Source organism: Belonocnema kinseyi, chromosome 2 (assembly GCF_010883055.1).
Source record: "Belonocnema kinseyi isolate 2016_QV_RU_SX_M_011 chromosome 2, B_treatae_v1, whole genome shotgun sequence".
Lineage (NCBI taxonomy): Eukaryota > Metazoa > Arthropoda > Insecta > Hymenoptera > Cynipidae > Belonocnema > Belonocnema kinseyi.
In genome coordinates, this window is record NC_046658.1 from 16,940,050 (window position 1) to 16,958,354 (window position 18,305).

The following is an 18,305-nucleotide window of genomic DNA, read 5'->3' on the forward strand; positions in this document are numbered from 1 at the left end:
TTATATTTAGTTTCTTATTTCTATTTCCTGCGATAGCGCAATTTATAACTTATTAGAAACGAGTGAGCAATCGAATGAAAGCGAGAGTGCAAGCGAGAGAGGGAGAGAGCATGAGAATGCAAACGCATCTTAGTCTACTTAACTTTTACCTTACCATTACTTACAATCATTACGCTTCTAATCTAAGCAGCTTCCGTTTCCTTTTTCTTTCACTTTTTTATACCTCCATTTGCCTTTTTTTCACATGCATACTTTCATTCTCTCTCATTCGCTCCTCCAGCACCCTCAAACTCCTTCACCCCTGCTGCTTTTTTTATCCTTTCTCATATATGAGCTGTATGATCTTCGTTCGGTTGCAAGATATATTCCAAATATTTATACTCTTTTACTTCTTCTAACTTTATTCCCCTCCATCTCACTGTCCATTCTTTCTTTCTTCCTCCTCCTTTTCTAAACCTCATTATCTTTGTCTTTTGTACATTTACAATCAGCTTCTTCCCATCTAAGTATTTCCCTAATCTTGTAATTAATCCCGCTATCCCTTTTTCATCCTATGCCATCAACACTATGTCGTCTGCGTATGCCAGTGTATATATCTTTTCCTTCTCTATCCTAACTCCTCCCCTCTCTTATCCCCTTTTTTACCATAACTTTTTCTATTTCGTCTCGGTCTAATGAGTCGAACGCCGCCTTTAAGTCCACGAGCGTTGCTATCATTGCCCCCTTTTCCCTTTTAATTCTCTTATTTACTAGATAGTTCAGAACATAGATATTGTCCATTACCCCCATTCCTTTTCTAAACCCTGTATGATTTGGTGACTCGATCTTTTTTGTTCAACTTCTATCTTCAATCTCTCCAACAAAATAGTTACATATACTTTATACAGCGTTGGCATCAAGGTCACCCCCCTATAATATTTTACCTCCTCTCATTTTCCTTTCTTTACTATTGGTATAACTACTCTTTCTTTCCATAACTCTGACCACCCCTCTCCTCTCCATACTCTATTACACATTATTCAAGCCCATTCCTCTAGTTCCTCCCCTCTATATTTCCATACTTCATTTGGAATCTCATCTATACCAGGTGCCTTTCCATCCTTCATTATTCCTAAAACCTCAACTATTTCTTTCCATGATATGTCCTCTTCCTCATCTCTTTCTCTATCATATTTTCCTCCCTTTATAACTTTTCTCTCTACTCCTCCTAGCAAATCCAAAAAATATTTCTTTTATTCTACCATTTTAATATCTTGGTTTACTCTTTTTCTTCTTTTTCTTTCTCTATTTACTAGCTTCCATACCTCTTCTTCCGTCCTAACCTTCTCCGCCTCTTCCTCAAACCTTTTATTCTCTTCCTCTTTCTTTTGATAACACAACTCAGCATACTCTTTCTTTTTTTTTCCTATATGCTTCCCAACTACTTTTTTCTTTTCTCCACTTTCTTAATTACTTTTTGACCTCCTTTTTTCTCTTTACAGTCCTCATTCCACACACTTCTATTCCCCCTTTCACTAACTTCATTTTTGTTTGTGTACTCTAATGCTATTTTTATTTCTCCTATCATTTTCTCCATCTCCTCGTTCATTCTATATATATTCTACTCTCGTATATTCTACTGTCTCATCTCCTTCTATATTTCCGTTTAAGATATACCATCCCAACTCCTCTAAGCTCTTCAATAACTTTTTCCCTCCCCATTTAGTACCTTATCTTTGGATTTTCTTCCTCTTTCTTCTCTCCATTTCCTTCCCCCTTTGTCACCCGTTCTCGCATTGAAATCCCCACCTATTATCAGTCTACTCTCTTCTTTATTTTCTTCAATCATTTCTTTCATCTCCTCTGCTTTCTCCTGCATATCACCAGTCACATAAACCCCCACTACCTTCTACTTCTCTCCTCCCATCATTACCCCTTCCAATATTAATCCTTCTTTTTGTTCTTTCCTGTCTTTCTAATCTTTCCCTGTTATACATGCATTCCTTACTCTCATCACCATTCCCCCCATTGCTCTGCCCTTTTTATTCTTCCTCTTTGCATTTTGCACTTGCCATTTGTAATCTCTTGTTAACCTTCCCTTTACTCTTTCCCATCCCTTTTCATCTAGCTACGTCTCCATCATTATGATATCCGATTGTGTCAAATTTCTCATAAACTCGCTATGCTTTCTCTTCAATCCTGCTATATTCCAGTAACAAATCTTCCATTCTTCCCTACTTTTGTTTCTCATATTTTTTTCCTTCCTACTATTTCTTATTTTCCTATCTCCTGTTCCTTTCTCTCCTAGTTTCCCTGCAACTCATTTCTTACTAGCTGTTCCCTTTCTTCTTTCCAATCCCACCACACTCCGTCTATCTGTATTCTCCCATACTTAACCCATGTTCTCTTTCCCTTTTTTTCTTTCATCTTCCGCTATTTTCCTCAATTTATATTGCATCTTCCTTTCTAACCATGTCAAAGCATCCTCTATTCTCTCTGGACTTCCATATAATAACCTCTTCTTTGTCATTACCTCCCTCTTATGTTCCCATTTCCTTAATTTTACCAGAACCATTATCTCCCCTCTTCGCTCTTCCCTTCCTACATTTCGCATTCCTCTATCTCTACCTTAGCACCAATCCTTTTTAGTACTTCGTCTACCCCTTCCTTCAGCTCTTTCCATCTCTAATCTTATACCCTTTATCACTATGCTTAATTTTCTTTCTTCCCTCTCTTTCCTTCCTATTCTTTGTTCTATTTTTCTCAGCCTTTCCATCTCCTTATTCTCACACTCGCCCCCACCATAATCCCGGTTCGAGCTCTCAAGTTTCTTCATCCTACCTTGCATCTCCTCAACCTTTTTATTATTATCTTCCTCCTGCTTTTCTAGCTTTGGTTCTAATGACTGCATCCTCTTTTCTCACTTTTCCCCGATCTCTTCTCATTTTTTTATTTCCTTCTTAACTTCAACCATTTCCCGCCTAATTTCCTTCTTTAATGCCTCTCCCATTTTCTCCTGCTTTTCTTCATAAATCCCCATTACCCCCATCATCACTTCGCGAATTTCCTTTAGTCGTTCCTCTTTCATCGTAACTTCACTTTCATCTCCGCTTCCGTCAGCCCCCTTACTACTATCACTTTTCCTAATTTTAGTTGATAAAGTCATTTTTTTGGCTGAACTTTCATTTTATGACCAAACGTATTTTTATTCAATTTCTGGTTAAAAAATTATGCCTCTTAGATGAAAAATCGTTTTTTGGGTAGAAATTGATCTTTTTAATGAAAAAATCAATTATTCTATTTAAAGATTCATTATTTCAGTTAAAACTTCATATTTCTGGTTTAAAAGCCAACTGTTGCAATTAAATATTTACAATTTTATTTAAAAGATTCATTACTTTGTTTGAAAATGTAACTATTTTTTTTAAAGTTAGCCTCTTTTGCTGTAGAAAGTTAGGTTTTTTGTTAAAAGTAATATTTTTAACTGAAAATTTAACTTGTTCCAATTGAAAATCCCAAAAAACAAATCCTAGAAAAATTGTCATAATTTTGGCTGAAAAACTACAAGCAGTATATAATGATACATAATATACAATTAAAAGTAATATATAATGTGGGAGAAAACTGGATTGTATCTAAACTCCAAAAAAAGCGAAAAATTGTAATAAATTTTGACCCAATTTTGAACGTATTTGCTTTTCTGATGGTAAACCAGTTTAATGTATCTCAATTTGTTTTTTATTTAGCTGCATTACTAAGATTTCAGAAATTTTATTGAGATTGATCTGAAAAAATTCATTTTTTGAGGAGAGAATAATATTTTTGATTTTGCGAATACACCAAATGTCATATTTTAGAGGCAACAAGCTGCCGTAGGTCGTAGGAAGTCATTTTTGAGTCGGTTCATAAGCGTTGGTTTTTTGGTGCAATGTAAAACGGCTTTCCACAAGACTACGGGGGAAAACGGGTTGAGTTACGCCCGCGAGGAGAAACGATTTAGGCGTCTAACCCGTTTTTTCCATTAGCGCATTTCAATCCACTTTACCTCTGGTGCTTATTCAAACCGTTCTTACGCTTAAACTTTTCAAATTCGTTTTCGCTCCTCTACTTATTCTATGCCGCTTTTATTCTAGACCCGTCATGTTTAACTCTATTATATCAGATGTATATTATATTTATTTCTGTACCTCTGTCTGGGGCTGTTTATTCAGATATAGCAAAATAAAATACAAATCTTATTTTTAATAATTACTTTAATATTTGTTTCTTATTTTGCATTTAATTTTATTCTTAGTCACCCTGAGAAACGTATATCATTTCAAAAAATTTATGCTATTACCAAACATTATATGCATTAGTATTGGAAAAAAAGTATTTTCATTGTCTTATTTTTGTCATTAAAAAAATACGCATTCTAAAAAAATTTCTTGTTAAACATTTTATTTTAACTTGGGTTATTTTCCATAAATTTGGTCTGTTTGTATTCAATGTAGATATAATTTAGGCAAAAAATGTTGTTAAATAAAATGTTATTGTATCTTTGTGTCCTTTTTCCAAAAATTATATTTTTTTATCTTAATCTATTTTTATAATCAGAGTTTATAACAAGCATGTAGATATTTTTAGGTTAAACAACTTTTGTCTTTTAATTTTTTTCGTCTCTTGTGTCCTTTTTCCAAAAATGTAATTTTTTTATATTTTATTTTATTTTTTATTCTTTGTAAGAAAATCTATTTATCCTACCTAAAAATGATTAATAAAAAATTTATAGATCTTTTTAGATGAACAACTTCTGTTTATTAATTTAAGTTAAAGCAAAAACTACGTGTCTTGTCAAAAACTATTTTTTTTAAATTTGAATGAGTTTTAGGTGTTTTTTGGAAAAGTAGATACTATCTATTTATTCTTTTCATAGCTTGTGTCGTTTGTCAAAAATTTATTATTTTATTTTTATTGTTTTACATGAAGAAAACAAGAACTGTGCGCACAATTTTAGTTAATTATTTTTTTTTTCATGTCTTTTATTGTTTCACCACAAAATGGAATTTTGTCATTTTTCATTATTTTTGAAAATACTCTAACTCGGATAATTTTCTTTTTATAAAATGGTTTCAAAAATTTTAAAAATGTGCCCACTTTTTAAATTTTTATACAAAAAAAACTGTTTTAAGAACTCGTATTTTGTTTTAAGTCCTTAAAAAAGAGTGCCAACGTAGAATACAATCTGATCAATTTTTCGAAAGTTATCGTGTCTAGAGGATGCAGGCTACAGATTATAGACTACAGACTACAGACGGACAGATATCTTCGTAAAAATCGTTTTTTTCTGACTCAAGAGGTGTCAAAACGTGGAGATTTGATGAAAACCGTCAAAGTGAAATTTTACATAAAACGAAACCTTCTCATTAGGATAAAAATGTAAAAAATCGAAGAATTTCAAGAAATAATTTTCTCTGAAGATAAGTTATGAAAATACTCAAAATTAATGTAAATTTTGAAATTACCTTAAACAATTTTTAAAAAATGAACATTTTTTCAGGTTCGGAACAACAAACTTAGAATCCTTTTAAGGGCATGTAATACCCTACCGAAAGAAATCTCTGAGTTTTCTTTAACGAAATAGCCTGGCCCATTTGAGTCTATAAACAAAGTCGATTTGAAACAAAATAGTTTCGGAGATAGTTTGAGAGATTTGGGTCCTTTTCAAGATCCTTTTAGTGGTCCTTTTAAGAGTGTTGCGACGGTTATATAATGTTCCTTTTGTATTCGTCACGTACCGGGCGGGCAGAGTTATTTACAGTAGTTGGTCGTGGCTAATTCGCTCTCCCTTTTTAAATTTCTCTTCAAATTATTAACACTTTTTTTTTAATTGATGAATTTTCTCATTATACTTATTTATAATTAAATTATATACTGATATACAATTTTCTAGTTGAATTAAAAAATGTTGTCTTTTTTGGCGTATCTCATTCCATTCACGAGAAACGTTCTATTAATTCCAATTTTAAGCATTCAAAAAAAAGTTAGATATCTGAAGTCATCGAAACCCGTAGATTCCGAATTGAGTGTCGGCTACTCTATTGAGACAGCCTCTCTGCTTTTTATTTATGATCGTATTCTTATTCCAATTTCGGAAAGGATATTTTAAAGCCTTCAGACCATTTAAACGAGCTTCCTAGACCTTTAAAAATATCTACCTGAGTGCCTGCGGAGAATTTCTCTGAGCTTCTTTGACCTAAAGAATTTCTAGTATATACTCGTACTCAAAGATTCTTTTCGGTAAGGTACTTACAGTTTCCCCGGCTTTTTTCCACAAAATGAAAATTTAAAAAAACTGAATCCGGAGATGCCATAAAATATCATAACGGACGTCCCCGGACTCTTTTTCAGGGATAATAACAAAAAAATTTATTGTACTAAATAAAAATTTTATGTACATGCATTATTTTGAGGTTAGGTTGTTTTTCATCTCTGCCTTTCCGATAATCTGGAAATTATTTATGAAATAAAGTTTCTTGATTGCCTGCAAACAAGGTTAGTTCCGGGAGATCATTTACTATGTTTATTTGTAAGTCCAAAGTTTTCGGCCAAAAATATTCGACCTTAGAAATATACACGCACGTTGTTAGCAATATCAAACATTTTTTGATAACAAAAAAAAAAAAAAAAAGTGGGGACGTCCGTTAGTATGTTCGCTATCATTTTCCAGATTTTAAAGGCAAAATATTTCTTATCCTAGGAAAAAAGCCGGGGGAATCTAACACTGAAAAATCGATACTATTTCCTAAGCGCTATGCAAATTAATCACATTTTGCTAAATTAAAACTTTTTTTAATTAAACCACAAAAACAGTGTGTGGGGACGTCCGTTAGCATGTACGCTATCATTTCCCAAATTTTTAAGACAAAATATTTATTATTCTAGAAAAAAATCCGGGGGACCCTTAAACTGGTAAAATCGACAATTTTCTAAGTATCACATGCCCTTAAGACTTGTAAAAGGTTTTATAAGAATAACAAAAGGTTATAACGATTCCTAGGAAAAATAAAAAGAATTTTTCATTTCGACAAGTTAATTTGAGAAGAATATTTGAAAAGATTTTTAAATATATCCAAAATTGTCAAAAAATAATCTGGGGTATTTCCAGGCAATTTTTGTAATTTTTCAGGGTTTTTAAAAAATGTACGAAAAATTTGAATCATTGAAAAAAGTGTACCTTCTTGACGATTTTAAAATACATTTTTAAAAATATTTCGGGGGGTTTTAAAAGGTTTAAAGATAATGAACATTTTTTGTTTATATTCTTCGGAATATATCTATTTTATTTGTTTAAACAAAAAATTATAAATTGTTTTCAAATATTTCAAAAAAGGAAAAAAAAGTACAGAATTATCGATTTGAAGCTACGTATATAGTTATAGATTATTTTTTAATTGTGTACTTTTCAATTCACAAATGAATTGCACGCGTGAACAAAAACGACTACAACATTATCAAAGAAGTCTACTGCCGCCGCCCGCAGGTACACGTATACTCGTGCGCACAAAGGCGTTTGGCAAAATACGAGATTGCTCGGACATACTTGGGAACATGATGAAACCGCATTATACGAAAAATGGAGATATGATTCTTAGTTTCTATAATATGTCGCAGGGTTTCACGCACGTTCTTATTTATAATGTCAATTTATGCAATAAGTTTTACAGATTATAATCACTTTATTGCTTATTGAAACTATTTTTAGACAAACCAGTAAGCACCATATCACTTTTTAGTACTACTAATCTTTAAAATACAGTACCATAACATTTCGTATTCAAAATATTAATTTTTCTACTGAAACTTATTAAAAATTACTATGGAAATGTCAAATTTCAGTATTTTAATATGAATAACTCGAATAGATGAACATTTTTCCGCGTTTCGATATATGAGTTTATACTAAGCTTTGATTCATTTTGATCATTTATTCAAATGGAAGGTCTCTCAGTGTAATTTATTTTTCGTCTCGTATGTGAGGTTTCAAAAAATTACATTTTTTATGTTTTAATGCTATTTTTAATGATTAAAACAAAAAAAGAACTATCTGAAAATAATTCATGACAAATAAATCATTTTTACATTCTCATCACAGAAGGTATTAGATTTGGGTAAATTTGGACCCCCCCCCCAACCCCGTTTTTGTCTGTGAGCACGATAACTTTTGAAAATGCCCATTTTGAAAATGTTTGAGTCCACATTTTTTCATGACTAAAAAATTTTCTGTACACTTGTTGATAGTACTTGAAAAGAAAGAGGTTAATTTTCGATAGCCCTACAAGATTATCATAACAACTTTTTGAATTTTTTCGAAGAATTGGAAATTGAAATTTTGACCGCACAAAAAATAATCAAAAATCAAAAATTGCATTTTGCGGACAAACTATGCAAGATAGGAACAAAAATGAAATACAAAAAAAAACATTGTGCACCTAAAAAATATCTACAAATTTGTTATCAATCACTTTTTATGGAACGCGTAGTTTTTCTTTCATCTATAAAAACATTGAAAATACAAAATTAAAATTTTTCGACACATGACACAAGCTAAGAAAAAATAAATAGATAAGATTTTTTCACCGAAAGTAAAGCAACAAAATTTGTATTAATGGTTTTTTTTCATTCTCATCAGAGAAGGCATTAGATTTGTGTAAAATTTGACACCCCGCCCCTCCCAGTTTTCGTGTCCACGTTTTGATATCCCTGAATCCGAAAAATAGGTTTTTTCGAATGTATGTGTATGTATGTATGCATGTATATATGTATGCATGTATGTATGCATGTATATATGTATGCATGTATCTATGCATGTATCTATGCATGTATGTATGCCTGTCTGTCTGCAGGCACGATTTGAGACGATTTTTTTGCAAAACCATACCGAACTACTCCGAAAAAGGGGCTATGTAAGCGGAACGCCTACTCTACCACAGCTAGAACAAGCCGACAACTGAGAAAGAGAGGCGACACTAAGACCAACCGCGGGCAGGCATCCAATAGAGGAAGAGCGATGCTTTATGACCCGGAGAAACATCAACGCCAAGGTTTCTCTCAAGCCTACCGAGGAGGTGAAAAAAGTATTAAGAGGAATGTAGAACTATTCCGCACCGGGATCAGATTGTATAAAAACCTTCTGGTGGAAGAAGCTTCCTTCAACCCATCAGCATTTGGCCCGTATTTTTACCTATATTTCATCCGTAAATAACTAGGTGCATAGAGAGATTGATGACGCTTTGGGAAACCAGATTTACTATCTTATCTGGAAAAAATCGTGTGACAACTAACAAGGTCACCTTTTAGAGAGGTGTCTTTCAGAACGACGCCATGAGCCGACTCCTCTTTTGCCTTACATTATTGCCACTATCTCTATCACTTCGCCATTCCGACGGGTAATTGTGCGGCAAACCTGCAGATCGAAAGTACAAGGTCACTCATGTATTTTACATGGACGATCTTAAGGTCTATGCTAAAAACAAAGAGCAACTACATCTAGCTCTAGGGATTGTCGAATGATATACTAAGGTAATTGGAATGGAATTTGGGTTAGACAAATGCGCTAAGGTTTATCCTAAGCTCGTAGATAGAAGCGCTTTACGACACCTTTGCGCTGGAGAGACTTATACATACAGAGCCGCATTCAGGATGTGCCATTTATAAAGCATACTCTCCGAAGCATATACAAACGTCTCATCCGGCAGAATTGGTCTTCCGAACTGTCGGCGAGGAACAAAGTATCTGCAACAAACATGCTTGCCATCCCGGTAGTACTCTATTTATTTGGAGTAGTTCCATGGACGAAGAACGAGCTCAGATCCCTTGATATCGGGACAAGAAAGGTTATGCACATGAACAAAAGCATGCATCTTAAGTCTTCTGTTCCACGACTGTACATCTCACGCTGTCAAGGTGATCGCGGAATATTGAGTCTTGAATGTCTTCACAACAGGCTTATTCTAGGTACAGCACATAGAGTCGCAAATGGAAGAGACCCTCTTCTTAAAATGGTCAGGAATCACGAAGAAGTGGGCAAAGGGGCGTTTCTGTACGCGTTGTCATACGCAGAATTGTGGTTATTATTATTATTATTATATTATTAGCGACATTATTATTGTTATTGTTATAATATTATTTGTTAATTATTAGTAAATATTATTTGCAAAATGGACTCTTTTAGAGTCTCCAAGAGAGTAATTTTCGACTTCCTTGTCGAAAATGACATTAAAGACACAAAAAAGTTGCCACTGAAGAGAAGTCCTGGAAGAAGATTAAGTCCATATAACAGAAACAGAAGCTCGCATTAGCCTTCAGTCTCTAATCGATCACTCAATAACACGACTTTTTAAAGACCCTAATTTAAAACTTTCTCCTAAGACATAAGGGTGAAAACTTGTAATTTAGATTTACTCATAAAATATGGCTACGATGGAGCTTCAGGTCAGGAAACGTATAATCAGATATTTGCGGACGAAGATTCGTCAGATATGACAGTGTTTACGATATCGATGGTACCATTATGCCTGAAGGTAAGTGAAAGTTCAGTAGTTGTTTGGAGCAATCCTTACCCTGGATCTCCTAGACGATGCATACCAATAGAATTTATATTCGCCGAGGAGATAAAGGAAATGACCAAAATAGAGATTCAAGAAATCAAACGCCAAATCAAAACATGGAAGCCAACGAAGATAACTTGGAATATGGTATTTCTCCTTTACATACAAAGATGCGATCTTTTGAATGTATAAAGTACATTTTGAATTTACAATGTTTTTCGCGGATCCTGACCTAACTGCTGAAATAACAGGAGTGAATCAAGAATGAATTGTTAGGTTTTCTTAAATTTTGAAAATGTTGATAAGTAGTAGCACGAAAGTTCCTCCCATGTTTTTTAACAAGTTCGCATTTGAAACGGCACAATTGTACGTTAGTCTTTACCCCTGGTATTTGATGCCTCCAACAGTACACAGAATGTTGTTACATGGAGCAACGGTTATGCAGCATTTTTTGCTTTCAATCGGACAGTATTCAGAAGAAGTTACAGAAGCACGTAATAAAGATTTCAAGGGGTTCAGAGAATTCAACACACGAAATTGCTCTCGTGTTTCGACTAATGAAGATTTAATGCACAAGCTTCTTGTATCATCTGATCGATTAATCTCCTCTTTAGGCAGAAAAAGGGCAAGAATGAAGTTGAAATGGATCTTGAAATTTTCGAAATGATTGAAAAGTACAACTTGGAAGCTAATTCTTCTGAATCGTCACAAAATATCAACACTGATATAGTTTGAAGGCGATAAGAGAGAAAAACGACGAATCTCTACCCATAAATGTCAAAACAATGCATTTGTTTCTATAATTTGTTTATGAAATTAACAAATAATATCAAATCACAAGTCTTTATTACTAAATATCACCACTTATATATTTTAAAGATGATCGGGAAGAAAAAACGATACTTTGTTTCTATAAATGACCAAACTATGCATTTGTTTATAAAATTTGTTTACAAAATTTACAAAAATTATCGATTTATAAGCCTGTATTATTAAAAATCTCCAATAATACAATTTAAAGGCGGCAAGAAAGAAAAAATAGCTTTCTGACCATAAATGTCCAAAATATGCATTTGTTCATGTAATTTGTTTATAAAATAAACAAATAATATCGAATGCCAATTTTTTATCTCTAAACATCACCACTTCCATATTTTAAGGACGATCAGTAACAAAATCGAATAATTTCTGTCTATAGATGACTCATTTTGTCTCTTTGTTTGCTTATGTAATATACAGAAAATAATAAAAAAATTCCAAAATCTAATCCATAAATGGTCTTGCGCAACTATCGCTGATTATTTCTATTAAAGAAAATTGAAAGTCGGTTAAAAATTGTAGGCTGTGTTTTTGAATAGTAAATTCCTGATCCAGCCCACTGTGCGACGCTATCTTAGTTGGTTTTTTTTACTTCCGGAAACAAACCAAAGTCACAGGGAGCAAGATCTGGACTGTACGGAGGGTGATCTAGAATTGTCAGTCCAGATTTGACCAAAAAAACTACTGTGACCTTCGCTCTGTGAGCTGGTGCATTGTCGTGGTGGAATAGCCAGGTGCTGAGTCGAGATTTCAGCCTGATGTTTTTGAGTTGGTTTATGATTTGCGGTAAACATACCTGAGTTTACCAGGAAGAGGTGACTGTACGCTGGTTTTCCAGTACGACCCTATTAACAATGCCGCGTTTCCTAACGAATATCGCAATCATTATGTTGTTTACAGATAGAGACTTCCGCACCTCCACTGGAGCATCCTCATTCACAAAAAGCCAGATCTTGTTTTGTAATTTTTTTTCGTACGTCGTAATGATAAAGCCAAATTTGGCCGTCTGTTATAATACTATTTACATCCCGAGAAGATCCCAATTCAAATCTTTTTAGAATTTTTTGGCACCACTTTACTCTAGCTACCAATTGCTCCACGGTCAAAGCATGTGGTACCCATAGAGTGCAAACCTTCCTAACATGTAAATGTTCATGCAGAATTCGATGGACTGCTGGTGCACTAATGTCTAACATTTTCTCTAACTGTCGGTACGTGATTCTTCTATTATCATTCAGTAGATTATTCAAAGACGCAATGTTTCCCGAAGTCACCACTTCCGGCGGTCGACCTGAGCGCGAGTCGTCCGCGAGACCGAAATTTTCCCTTTCGAACTGTTGGTACCATCGGAAAAATGTTGTGCGATGCGGACAATCCTTACACACTACCGGAGACATTTCCTCAAAACTTTGGTCTACACTTATACCGCGAGAAAAGTTGTATCGAATTATCGTACGATATTCTTTCCTTGTCTACGACGCCATTTCTCAATCGTTCCGAGCTGCGTGCTTAGACTGTACTGAGACCTGAGTCAACAGGTTTTCTCTTCCTACCTAATTTTTGACGATCTTTCTAATGACGCAAGAACCATCTCTCTTCTTCCAATAGGTAGTATATCCACTAAAAGTAGTATAGGATACCAATTTGAAAAAAAGTGGACGTCTCTGGCTCAATTTTTAGAAATTTAAAAAATAAACAATAATTGATTGCTTAAATAATTACATAATGTTTTTAGAAAACTTCCCTACAAAAAAAAAAGAAAAAATATTACATTTCAATAAGAAAATACGATTATTTTCTCAATTTTTAGGGAACCAATAATTACTTAAATAATATACATTTGTTTAAACAATTGAAAATTGTATAAAAAGTCATGTCAATTTTCAAATTGTCCATTAGTAATTATTTGTATAAAAAAGACGACGAAAATTGTTGAAAAGTAACAATAATACGTAAAAATGTATTTTTATTTGAGGTGCTGCGGGGATCGTGGGATTGGGCTGGAAATGAAAGGTATCAGCCTCATTGGATTTCGTAGAAACTCCACCTAAATTTCTGAAAAACTTGGTATGTTTTGTTGAAACCCTGGAATATTAGTTCAATGTTTCGAAAATTTAAAATTTCCCCATGCCTAATATATGTACAGGGTGGACACGCTGGGGCTTACCAAAATGTATGCAACCCCGCATACACTCCCATAAGAATATCATTAGCGTGTAAGACGGGTTGCATACTTTTTGGTAAGCCCAAGCGTATCCACCCTGTATATTTGTGTGTGTGGTCGCGCGCTTGTGTGTGTGTGTGAATGTGTGTGCATGCGTATTTCTTTAATTGTTGCGAACGGTAAATTCTTAGCATTTTTATAGTGCTTAGCCTTTCAATTGTATTTCTATACTCACTTTGAAAAAGGTATTTAGAAATTCAGAAAAAGGAAATTTAGAATTTTACATAATTATAGACTTAAGTAATTTTTAGTATCGTTTTTGCATTATTCAATTAGACTTTCTTTCAGTTACCAAAAAGTGAATTCTGATAACACATTATAATTTCTCGGTTTTCTTTGTAAATAATATTTTCAACCACAGTGAGACTCTGCAATAGCCCTCCCTTCTATAGCCCTTTCAAAAATTGAGGCCGCGCCGCATGTAGGTGTAACAAATGCTGCGCGGGGTGCGCATGATCTGCGGCTGCCACACAGGCGAGCAATCAGGCGTAAAATATTAAATGTGTATGCATACTCCTTCTCCCTGGCGGACCGAAGGAACCGAATGGAGCCTCTACAAAGTACCCGTAAAGACCCCATTCGGTTCCTTTTTAAAAAAACTCGAAAAAATACTAAAATCAACTTTTAAATGGTTGAAATTCGGATTCTACGTTGAAATTCGAATTCTACGTTAAAATTCCCTATAGAAGATCACGGCATAATCGCAATATTTCATTTTGCAACGGTAAAAACTTTTAAAAAATATGCGATGTAATATGAAATATGAAAACAGGCGTTTCACGTCTTATATTTTTTTAACTTTTTACCGTTGCAAAAAAACTATTGCGATTATTCTGTGACCTTCTATAGGGAATTTTAGAGTAGAATCCAAATTTCAACAATCTAAAAGTTAATTTTGCTGTTTTTTCGAGTTTTTTTTAAAGGAACCGAATGGGTACCCAATGGGTTCTTTACGGGTACTTTGTAGAAGCTCCATTCGGTTCCTTCGGTCCGCCAGGGTTGGTTATGTTTAAAATTTAATTTTTATTCCAATTTTGTCATTCAATAACTGTCGTTACAGATTTTTTCGATATACCGTGACGTGTAATTTCTATAGAAATGTATAATGCGAAGGAAGCTCAGCTGGAACATTCGGTAAGAGCAAAGATCTCTAGTTTATTGGAGCAAATGATTATTCGCAATCGTATTGTAACATGTCTGAGAATAAGAGTGGATATGTGTTACCGCGTAAACAATACAAAAACTCATCTCGTCGACAACTAAGACGTCTACGGCAATTGGGTGGACGTGATCATGAATTATTTGCCTTTTCAAAGCAACCTCAAAATATCGATCAAGTTGTAAGAAATGATGATAACTTCGAAAATCTGGATAATATTATAGATGGCAAACATTTTAATTTTAACCCTGAAACACCCTGCGAGGAATATCCGAATATAAATAACTTAGAAGTTATGAAAGACGGACAAGCAGAAAATAATAATAAATCATCTGTCGACGTTTAGCAGAATATTTGTGGAGCCTTAGACGATGATAATTTCTGGAAAAAATCTTCATAAATATTCAGACGAAGAAGAAAATTATGAGCCTCCAGAAGAGTTAAACTTGTTGGAAAAAATTGCTTCTTAGGCCTTACGTAATTATCAAAATCGAAAATCAATTAGCGAAATCTTGTCAATATTTCTAAGCGAAGGACACACTGCATTGGCTAAGGACTCGAGAATTTTACTGGGTACCCTTAGAAAGTCTTAAAATATTATTTCTTACGGGTCAGGTTTTTACTTACATTACGGTTTAGGACGGTCTCTCATTGATTTGTTGAAAAGAGTACCTCGTGGATCAATTTCACTGTAAATTATCATTGAGATTAATATTGATGGATTTCCGCTTTGCAAAAACTCAAAAAGTCAATTGTGGACTATTTTGGGTAAAATCTCTGGTATAGCTTTCTCTAAAGTTTTTGTGATTGGAGCTTATCATTGATACAAGAAACCAAACTCTATGGATGAATTTTTAAATACTGTAATCGAAGAGTACGACTATCTTAGAAGCACGGGCTTCGTCTATAATGAGCAGAAATACACAATTTCCATCAATTTGTTGATTTGCGATAGTCCTGCTGGAAGTATGATTACATGCACGAAATCACGTAACAGTTACCACGGCTGTTCTCGATGTATTGATGAAGGTGAATACATTAATCACAGAATTTGTTTCCTTAGTACATGAAGTAAGCGAAGAACTTGTTCCTTTGGAACAATTATATTATATTTATTTTTATGCGATTCATCGAAAGGCGATATTTTATGTTTCGTTACTTTGGGAATAATATTTAGGAACAGCAGTTTTAACATCATAACTTCTAAATTGTAAATTCAAGAGTTTGCTAGAAGTGAAAATTCTTAAAGTTTCTATTTTATGTCTTTATCGCAATAAGCTGCCTAAACCGTCTGAAGACACGATCGCCGATCGCTGTAAGACCTTTCCTGTCATTAGACGTTATTCTCAAGGTTCCTAAATCGTGTGCCTGTTTGTCATTACGTACGTATCTGTCGACCATGTGACCAAGGGCCTCTCGACCTTTGGCTTTCAAGTTCGGGGGTTTTCCCTTAGGTTTTTCCACTTCGTCGGTTTCCGTCAAGGATCGGAAGTGAACCGGTCAGTCTAAGACATCGAGACCGTGTCATTTCCGAAACCGAACCCGTCAACTAGTCTCTAATGAGCATCTGACCTATGCAGTTTGTTGTATAGGTAGCTTAATAAATTATATTCTCGTAGCAAATAATCCTAATATAAATTCTTCAGTCCACATTCAGTGTTTTGTGATATCAATAAATATAGTATACTTTATATTTCGTTTCTGTAACAGTTTTTTGCAAAACACCCAATTACATTTAGTTCTCTATAAAATTATCAACCTGCAAGAAAGAACAGAACTGATTTGTTTTTTTTATCGCGCTCAGACCCAAATCATCACACAGGAATTTATCCATCTCAAAAAGCTGATTTCAAAATGGTAACTCAGTTTCCGCTGAATAAAATGCATTTGACTGATTTAGGAATGATGAACAAAATCCTAAAATTATTAAAGAAAGGTGCCAAAAAAACGGTAAATTAACTGCAAAAGGAATTAACTATATATCGGAACTTTTAAAATCTTTAAAGGTTACGATACCTTGTGAATTTGTTTGCAAGGGGAAAGGTCTTGAGAAATTTGATCGCTGGAAGGCTGTAGAATTCCGTCTATTTTTACATTATTTGGGCCCTTTAATTTTTGAAGAAGTTCTGTCTGAGGAGTATGTCATTCACTTTAATGCATTTCATGCTGCAATGAGGATTTTATGTCATACAAATCAGTATGAAGCGAATAATAAGTGCGCTAAAGATCTTTTGAAATTGTTTGTTGAAACCTTTAAAGTTTTATATGGAGAAGAACACTTAGTATTCACTATTCACTGTATCCAGCAGTTGAGCGAAGATGCTTTATTAAATGGACCTCTCGACAACAACACAGCATATCCATTTGAAAATCATATACAAATCATTAAAAAATCAATCCGTAACTTCAATGATATTTTGCCACAATTATTTCGCAGACTCTTGGAACACTCACGAAATTCGCTTGTGCTGAACATTGAAGAAAAACAAACAAAATATCCTCATTTACTGCAGCCTTGTCAAAAAGAATTACCTTTTAGTTGTTCTGACTCTTATCAACGAATACACTTCCAGGATTTTAAATTAATGTACTAAGGAGCCTGACAACTGCTCTTATTTGAAAAATGGCAGTGCTGTGTATATTGAACACATAGCTCATCAAATGGCCAATCCAGTGTTAATTGGCAAAAGGTTTACCGATTTATTAGGACTTCCTCACTATCCTTGAAATTCTCAAGAACTAAGTTTTCATGTTGTAAGAAGTTATTCTGGATTTTAAGTGTTTTTGGTGAACGAAATTGATAAAAAGGCTGTTGTTCTTCCCTTACGAGACCAATTTTATATTCTACCATTTATTCATTCATCAACATATGAGCAGTATGTTTAGCAAATATTATATTGGCTTCTGAAAGATTATAATGAGTTCTTAAGGGCATGTGGCACACTCAGATACCTATATTATCGACCTCACTTTTTCAGTTTACTCGATTTCCTTTGAACCTGAGAACTTTTTTTGTAAATAACACAACGGACTGAAATTTTATAAAACGTGTCAGAAGACCATAAACTACGTTTATTTATTTCATTTGAGTAGGAATTTTGCTAAAAATTGTTTTCCTTAAACAATAAATGTTCATTTTCATTAAATTTTAAACACTATTAGAAAACAAACACGCGTACTACGCGCGCGATTATTATTTTTTGTCTAGCGCAATTTCTTAATTCAAATATAAAATTAATATTAATACAGTTTTATTTCATTTCATAGCATCTAATACCTAAAATATTAGAAAAAAATCGAAGAGAATAATTTTAATAATCAATGAAAATTGATGTTTAAAATGTGGAATCTTCACCCTAACCAATGAATATTTATCCAAATGGTTCAACTTTCAACCAAGGAGTTGCATTTTCATAAATACAGTTTAATCTACAAGAAAAATACAATATTCAGTACTTAAAATGGCGAGATTTTAATCAAATTCATACACTTTTTATCAAATATATGAATATTTACACATAAAGATAAATTTTCT